Source organism: Tenebrio molitor, chromosome 7 (assembly GCF_963966145.1).
Source record: "Tenebrio molitor chromosome 7, icTenMoli1.1, whole genome shotgun sequence".
Classification (NCBI taxonomy): Eukaryota; Metazoa; Arthropoda; class Insecta; order Coleoptera; family Tenebrionidae; genus Tenebrio; species Tenebrio molitor.
The window spans coordinates 16,277,684-16,287,264 of NC_091052.1; the positions used below are offsets into that span (position 1 = coordinate 16,277,684).

Genomic DNA, 9,581 nt, shown 5'->3' on the forward strand with positions numbered 1-9,581 from the left:
CGGCGGAACAGCTTGTTGAATGCGAGTGTCAATGCGCAACATGCTGACAGGCGGACAAAGGAGCGGTTTTCCAGGGTGATGAACTAAGCACCTCGTGTAACCGCATCCTCATGAACGGCCCCGCCATCTGTCCCCCTTGTACGATTCGTAACAAGACCGATTTTTCCTGGGGTTTGCCCGACATGCAATCTTCGAACGGGTTGGGTGCCACAGACGACAATGCCACCGATCGTAATCTAATATGACAGCTTCCGACCGACCATGTTCGACGTAAGTGGAGCTGATTACCTGAGAATGGCATAAAAGGTTGGGAGGGAATCGGTTCTGCTGACAGGATGGGACCTTGCAAACTTCCTTGTTGACAACCGCCCGCTCGAATGCAAACAATGTATCAGAATCCTTTTTTTATCTACGGTTTAGGTCCTTGCTGCACACAGATTAGCCATCATTAAAGTCTCGTTAATTTTTTTTATTCAAGCCTACATATCACTTCAGTTTTTTTCAGCTACTGCAAGTGGTAATATTTCTAACACAAACTAGTCTTCGCGCAGCCTTTGCCGTGATAAATAAGGTTTGAAAGATTCAGTATTTTTCAAATATGTACTATGGTCAAGATTTTAGTGATAATTCATATTACAAAGGGTCGTGATCATGAGGTCCCTGTATATTGTAGTCACAGAAAGCTTCGCTCCTGGTGACACAAACCAGCCTTTCTTGGTTCACAATCTTTACATTTTTTAAACCAACGAACGAGGTCATTCTTCACCATAAACAGCCTGGAAGTGTCTTTTGAATTGACTCTTTTAAAATTGAGAAATTCAATCACTGCTCATTACTTAAATCGCAACGACCCAAAGGGTGAAAACATATTTCCGTATCAAGAGCTATAGCTACAAAACCTCTTCGTACAATTACTCGTCGCCACCCGAAAAGAGATAACAAGTTACTGTTTGTTTCTCGTGAGTTCTGTCAAATACTGATGAGCTATAAAATCGGAGGCAGCAATTTTCACCTATACTACATTTGTTTAGCAGGAAGAAACCAGGTTTACACAGCAAAAATTATAAATCGGGTAGCAGGATTGCAGGAGAAAAATGGCGGGAATATTTGAAAATGCCGAATATAAATCTCAATTAAATTATTACCGCAGAATGTTATTCAATTCAAAAAATTGCATTATGTAGTAATTTTTTCTTCTAAATGACTAAAAGAATTAATTCACTAAAGCCTGTTTATATAAAAATTTTATTATAAATTCATATTCAAAAGGTTGAGAGGTCAAGAAAAAATAACAAATACAAACAAAATATGTATAATAATAAAAATGCGGAGGCGAGACGCCGGTAATTATGTTGATAAGCACTGCACTATTACTTGATAGTAATATCCGTAATAGTGTATGTACCCCGACAAAATTGCCGTGCCGCCGGGTTAGTATAATAAGAATATAATTGTCTTTGAAAAAAGTGGCCCATGGTTGACCAATTTAATCAAAATTTTCTTTGTCACTATCTGACTCAGTAGATGTATCACTGGAGGAATCCTGTAAAGAAATAATCAGTTCAGGTACTGTGCCAAAATTTTCACCAATTCTTGTCTTGCACTTTTTTTACTTTCATCAACCCATATTTTTGTTTTGGTATGACCTTCGTTGATCCACGTTTCATCCAAATAAAATATTTTTCGTTCTTCTGATCTGAACTTTTCAATTTCACGCAAAAACTTTGCCCTCCAAACAGTAATTTCAGGCCTATCAATAAGAAGACCATTTCTGCCACGTCTTTTGAACCTGCAACAGTTTGCATTATCACATTGTTGTAATTGATGTGGCTGATAATATAATATAAAATATAAGCTAGCAAGGATCTCTATTCTCCACCAGCATTGACTGTGACTATGCAAGCATGAACCTTGTTCCAATCCATGTTAGATACAACCCTTCTCTCAAAAACTCTTACCTAAATTGTAATTCTTTCAGCACTTTATGCAATTTTGATCGGCCCATCTTAGGAATTTCAGAATTAAGTTTAGTCTCCTCATGTACAGCATCAATTGTTGGCGGAATTTGTTTAAAAAAAAAATCATGCACAGTTTTCCTAATTAGATAGTTTGCATGATCATCTAATATTATTCTTTCTTCATGCTTCGCTTTTTTGAGTGTACTTCACCCAGAAGAGTATAAATTGTAGACAAAGAGAAACCTGTGAATAATTATATTATTATGTCAAAGAATTTTTGTTTTTAGCAAAATCACAGTAATACCAGTATATGAAGCTGTCTTCTTTTTCTGTTCAGTTGCTCCAATATCTGGGAAGTCCTTTACAATGTTTTGGTGAACATTATGTATGACAGTTTTTTCTCGAAGAGTCAAATGACCTATATGGAACAAAATTAATCATAACATGCACTTTTCATCACTATAATTAATTATACCTGTTGGTAATTTTCGTCTTCTGGCATTTACTGTAGCAAAATTTGCAGCTGGTGCCTCCATGATACGAGGAAATAGGTCCACAAGACTGGTTCTTCGAAATCTTGAAATATATACAACAGTATATCATTTTGTTTTCTCATTGATACAACTTACCACGAAAACTGTAAACACAGCAAGGATTAGTTCTGACAAGAACTGGTTTTTAATAGACAAATAAAACGAACACAGGAGAACCAAAAGATAACAAAACCACGCCAATCTCAAAAACGAATACCATTGACAGTTGTCAAGTGTCAAATGCTCAAATGATTCCCTCTGCACTGTTGTCAGTTTCATATCCTGCAAAATCCTGCGGATAATATTATTTATAATGGGTAAAAAAAATATTAACTTACTAAAATATAATACTTACTAAGTTTGGTGAACGCATGAACGCATGAAGAGTTTTATCCATTTCGATGTGAACAATTATATAATTTTTCTTACTTTACACGAACACAATCTGGCAACAACACTTAAATTTTCATTTTATGCGATTTTATTAAAAATATCTCAAAATTTTTGAATCTGTAGATACCTACAAATTCCATTAAGCTTTAAGAACATTACGTTATAGTTTCTTTTTTTTTTCAGTCATAATTTAGAAGTTTTTATTTTAAATCATGAACCCTAAACTTTGCTCGTGTAAACGCGCCTCGCTGTTAGCCAATCAAATTTAAATACTCCCTACCACGATTTCCATCTAACAAGAGGATATACTATAGTAATAATAACATCCATGTTTATTGTTTTGTTCAGAAGGCACTTTTACAACTTCTGTGATAACATTTAAACTGCTCCTAAAAACGTATTTTTATGAAGATACGAGTACATATTCAACATTTTATAATTATACAGGGTGACTGACGAAAAACCTTTGACGCTGTATCTTACTTATTCTTTATCCGATTTGAATAAATGACGCATCAAATGAAATACATAGTTCGAAAAACACTCCATTATTATCCTATTCGATACTTTTTTGGACATTTATTTTTTGACAGACGATAGCCAACTTTTTTTTTTTCAAATTACACTCTATACCGGGTGGGGCATCGTATACGCGCACGGGAGAAATCGCGACTTTTAATTAAATAAAATTGTGGAAATTTTTCAGACTTACCTGGCTATTGGTAAGGTACATTTCATAATTTTTTGATAATTTTTCACTTACAAACAAAGCCAAAAAAAATTAAAATGTAAATTTCAACCAAAAAGTCAAATTCTGATTTTTATACTAACCTACCCAGATTCACTTCCTATAATTATTTACGAAATTACGGAAAAAAATACCAATTAGATTTTGAATTAAACGCAGTTTTACATTTCAACTTTCAAAATCATTTTTATTTATGACCTGCTACTTGTACTGTCGTAAATTTAGGTGACAATGGAAACTGTCAATTTTATGGCAAAAATGTTTAAAACGGTCGGCTATACCTTTGTTGGGAAATTATACCATTGTGCCGTAAATCACCCGTCTGGTTTACGTTTAAATAAAAAAGCGAATCATTTAGCTAACCAAGTCAAAATTTGTAATAGTGCCACCAGGGTTTGATGGGCTAGCAGATACAGATTCATTTAGTGTAAAAACTTTTTAGGTAAATTAACAGTTAATTTCAGAAAACTAATAAAACTGTTACGGCCTTATTTATTAACAAAAAAAATTAAAAAAATTCTCGAATATACCTTATCAATAATCAGTCAGGTATATAAAATTTCGCCAATTTTATTTAATTACAAGTCGCGATTTCTGGCGTGCGCGTATACGATGCCCCACCCGGTACATATATTTTTTTATTCGTTCTAATAAAGAATCTTCTTCTGAATATTCTTACATTAAAAGAAAAAACAAAAAATGTGTTTTAAATGAAAAAAATTGAAAATTAAAAATCAAGTACCTAATCAAATTTGTAAACAATACAAAATCTATTCTAGTTGTTCAAAATTTCCGCAATGCTGTTGCAGACACTGTCGATACCTTCTAGAAATGCCCACCTTTCTTTGCATTCAGTAAAAAATTTCGGAGCTTTTCCTGACATACTCGCACTATTTTTTTTTAACTCTTTTTGGGTACCTGGTGGGGTCAAATAAACATTGTCTCGAAAGTTTCGAATGAATATAAAGAAATCCAATGGATTCAAATCTGGGGATTTAGCGGGCCATCGAATAGCTCCATGAGCACCCATTCGTCGTTCACCACAATGATTTAAATGATTTAAAAATACAAAATTCATGCGTGCACTATGTGGTATGGCGCAGTCCTGATGAAACACGACTCTATTCAACACTGCTAATGGTATCTCATCCAGAAAATTGCTTATTTCGTTTTATTGAGACTGCTGTCAATAAAAAAGGGACCCACTAGTCCATTCCATCTCCAAAAATGCCACACCACAGGTTAACACTAAATCGTCTTTGGAAATTTTCTTCCACAGCAACATTATAATATTATTATTATCAAACTGTTTCGACAAATGAATACTCTGAGCTTACTTAGTCATTTCGAGCATGTAGAACAAACTTCTCTCTTGTTTATTTTGGTCACTTGATTTTTCAATTTTGTACATTTACTCTTTAATTTCTTAATTTTTATTTAATGAATGGGTATAGTTCTTTACATTTTTATATTCACAAGACAAATCTCTACAATACTGAATAAAAAAAAATGTACACTGCTATTTGAAAAAAAGAAGCTGATGTTCATCTGTCAAAAACTGGACGCAATATTTTTTTTTTTATTTAGTTGGTATTGAAGTGTTTCCAAAATTATTTCATTTGATGTGTCATTTATTCAAATCGGATTAAAAATAAGCAAGATACAGCATCAAAGGTTTTTCGTCAGTCACCCAGTATAATTTAATGTTGTCAAAAGTCTAAAAATAAGGCATACTACATACTATTTGTTCTGAGCGTAATTAATTTGGTCAGAGTAACACTAAAAGTGATTAGAATTTTGTTGGTATGAATCATTGCTTGACAACAGTTTATCGAAAATAAATTGACAACCATAGATCAACAAGTATACAGCTCAGTTTATTCGAATTCATTATGCAGAACAATGAGAGATGTTCCAAATAAAATTCGGTTAGCTGAAATTTTCAATATATAAACCATTCGTAACAATTCCAAAAAATAACATTTTTATTTCTATCCCCCACCCCTTTCTTTTTCTATTCTTTTCCTCCGCTTACATCCATCTTATCTCCCTTCCGTCTTCATTCAGTGTTCATCCCCATTCCTTTCTCTCTCCCTCTCTCATTTCGTTGCACCTCCTCTCCTCTCCTTCCATCCAATACCTGTTTCCCTCTCCTCGTTCCCACATCGAGATCTCGCCATTATTTTTCTTTCTTTTGCACCCTCTCTCCCCAGGTACTCCAGAATTTCCTCTGTCATACACTTCTCACACTTCCTGTTGTATCTGGATTCTTTGATTGTTTCCCTTCTTTCTTGCTTTTCTGTATCTTTGTCCCTTCCACTCAGCTACATTCATCCATCTTCCTTTTGATCGTAATCTTTTCACTTCTTCATTGGCATACCCGTTTCTCTGATATTTCTCTCTCTCTCCTTCTTCTCCGTATTTTTGTTTCTTTTCTCTCTAGCATTCCGTTAGTATCCTGCACTCTCCCCTTCTATCCATTTTGTCTTCAAACTTTGCCGCTCTCTTTCCCGCTTTTACTCTCAGCCTATTCCTTTTCCCTCACCATGTAACCTGGCGTTTCTCTGTCCACTCCTAGATCCCTCTTAAATACTTTTTTTGCACTTTCTCTACCTCTTCTTGTTCGTTCCATCCCCAGATCTCTGCCCCGTACATCAATATACCGTGCGATCGAAAATAAAAAAAGTCGAGATTGCCATGATTAATACACTTCAGTTGGCAGCACGTAAACATTTAATTCAAATGTCGTTACAATGGTAATTGTCATTATTAATTATTGACCTTATTGACTATTAAAATTTGCTATTACAATATGTTCACTTTAGAGCAACAAATTTTCATCGTCCAGTGTTTCTTCAGCAATAGAGAAAGGCTCGGTCCTATTCGCCTCGAGTTTTTGAGAAATTTCAACAAAAGTTTCCGGACTTTCACTTAACCAACAACTTGCCCAGAAAGTCTACAAATGCGTAAACATGTTTTTGGAAACAGGTAGTGTTCTGCGCAAAAAAGGCAGTAGACGACCGACAAAAAGATTATCTGAAAATATTGAAGAGAGTGAACAAAAAATTATTGCAGAGATTAACCCAAGAAACTAACCTATCATTTGGTACAGTTCCTTAGCTTATCCTTAAAAAAGATTTGCACTTTTCTCTCCATCGTGTGTATGTTGTGCATGACATTACTCCTTGACAATAAGAGCCCCCACAACCGACAACAACCTCTCTGGATAATATTGATTGATCGATGATCGTTGGATCTTGATCTTGGATGGATTTATAAACAAACAAGCGACGTGCGCGTGCTCCGTGCTCACCGTTGACGTTAAATAAAGGTGCGGGAGTTTTAAATCTCATTGTTTCATTGCACTAGCTGAGGAAATTCTTTTACAACCGACAGGTCACACAAAATTCTTTATGAAAATCAAGATTTCAACATTCTCGAAATCACTAACCTAACTTTTAAGACTGTTAATTGAAATCTCATGAATTGCCAACTGAAATGTTTGGTCAGCGCCTACTCTAATTTTTTTTTCGATCTCACGGTATTAAGCTTTGTGAGTATCGCCTTGATTGAACGAAGGAAAATTTGTGAATTTATCGTTCGATCAGATGAAGTCGACAATTACACCAGGAACCAAAATAATTAATAATAGAAGTGGCACGGATCAATTTCAAAGATAATCGCATTACGGTGTATATCGAATTGAATTCAGCAGTCGGTTCTGCGTCATTTCCCATCCGATTATGAGTAACTTGAGAGCAATGTCGTTGGCTAGAACAATTGACTTTACAGACCGCAATGTTTGTAATTTTTCGTGTACCGAGGGACGTCGTGGCGGCAACGACGCCGGAGCATATTACTAATCCGGTTGCAGGCTGTTCGTTACGGCCGATAGCAACAGGACGCAGTTTATTATGTTTGAATAATGAGTGAACGTTAATCACGACACCAGTGCTTGAACTATAAATATGCGCTTAACGCGTTTTATTATACTGTTTTGCATTGCTTCATATAAAACTTTCCCGCATGGCTGCTGATTTATGAGCATTATATCCGTGTAACATGTAATAAGAGCAGCGTTATAAGGCGTTCTTACACGAGAAAAGATGGTTGTCAGTCTGTCGACTGCCTACCGGTCTGTTCCTTTAAGTGTTGAAAATTATCTCGAACCAGTCGTTCCTTATTTATAACTTAATTGATATTATTGATTGTTTACTTCTACCCACAGCCGTTTAATTACTGTTAATACAGACGGTGCAACTCCACGTCATCTCTATCACCAGTTCGTTCTCGATATCTTTCACGTCTCGCGATTGATTGGTTCTTTGACGTACTTGAAAAATTGATGCTCGGATATTCAAATTTACGATGGCTCAAGAATGTGCCATGGTCACTCTCCATATAGTTTCTCGCTTGAAAATGTTTTGGCTTTAGTGTTTTCGACCCGGTAATATCGAACCGTACGATATCGTGTTTAGAAGCAGATTAACATTGCGAGTGTGGCAATTATAGGGATATACTCCGGAGCCGTTATTATCTTCGTAATAGCGCCAAGCCACAGCTTGGCCTTGCAGACAGGCGGCAGTTGGGGTAGTGGTTAACCGTTGAAACCGCAGACAAGCAATGATTATTATCAGAGCACTATTGTACGTGCTGATACTATCGATGATCTTCACGCTCGGCTTGCAATTGCTGTGACGTTTGTCGCGTAACGTACACCGCCGATTGTTAACACAAATTAAATGCGACTCTCCCAATCGAAATCTTCCAAATAAGTACCGTCAAATTTTTGAAGTAGAAGAGTTTCAGATTTATTATCTGGAACCTATCAAGAGAGAGACGATGCTGATTTAATTTATGTCATCAATTACCGAGAAGGTCCTAGATCTTTATCGTTTACACGCTTCTTCTATTGCCGATTAGCTGTCCACTATAATTGGAATTCATGATGGTGGCTACATAATGGCCAGCTTACGCTGAAATCTATATTAGCTAGAGTTAACCTGGAAAGTGTAAAGAATTAAGTGAAAACCATTGAGATTTTATTTATTCTTTTAATTACGCTGCTGATTTGTTGATTGATTGACAAATCCTTGACTATCTGAATGATGATCAAAATTGTGCTTATTTTCTCTCATTAAATTCAGTTTAGTATAAACAGTGAAAATTAAAACAACTGCACTGAATACAAAATACACAAAAGATAAGCTTTTGACACATGTATCACACGAAAACAGTCCAAACAGTTTTTGGATAATTCTATTTTTATATTTTAAATTGTTATTCAGAGAAAGTAATTTAATATATGTATTAACATTCTATAATGTTATAACCTTCAATGCTTAATTGAATTGAATCAATCATGGTAATAACTAATTCCAGGAGTAGATAATTGTTGAATCAAATACGAAATTAATGATGCTATATTGAAAAACTACTGGTTATTATTTATTTGTTATTGCTATAATGCCAATAACGGGCCTTCAAATCAATTTATATTTAGAGCAACCTATGGAAATTCAATTGTTTGCAACATTTTTCCAGTGTAGAAAATGACACAAGAAACGTCTGACATTTTAACGAAATAATATTAGGTTAGAAAATATTTTTAATTTTTGTAATGCATTCTCCCTATTCCCCCTCCACGGAATATGACAATATGAAATTGGGAAAAAGCTTACTATGTAACCTGTGTACCTCCGTAGAATAATTGGTTACCTACAAAAATTACTTTACACTGTTAACAGAATTAGAATGTCGCCTACGCCTACTCTAAATATATATTTATTTGAAGGCCCGATATATTTCTTCAATATGATGATTAAAATAAATAAAAATAAAACAGTTAATACAATGTTGTTTTGTCTGAGTGAAAAAAAATCGAAACAACACCGGGAGCGAAAATTCATATTGAAATGACACAAAGATGACAACGCAATCATAGAAATG

At 35.0% G+C, this 9,581-nt stretch overlaps 1 long non-coding RNA gene across 1 annotated transcript; it reads right to left on the minus strand.

Annotated features, from left to right (window-relative positions):
• Window positions 1–1,227: 1,227 nt before the first annotated feature.
• Window positions 1,228–2,713, minus strand: LOC138136108 (uncharacterized). The gene is made up of 5 exons (XR_011161165.1): window positions 2,588–2,713; window positions 2,434–2,534; window positions 2,263–2,376; window positions 1,959–2,201; window positions 1,228–1,789 (listed from the first exon to the last, which is right to left on the minus strand). It is a non-coding gene; the product is annotated as an uncharacterized lncRNA (long non-coding RNA).
• Window positions 2,714–9,581: the final 6,868 nt, after the last annotated feature.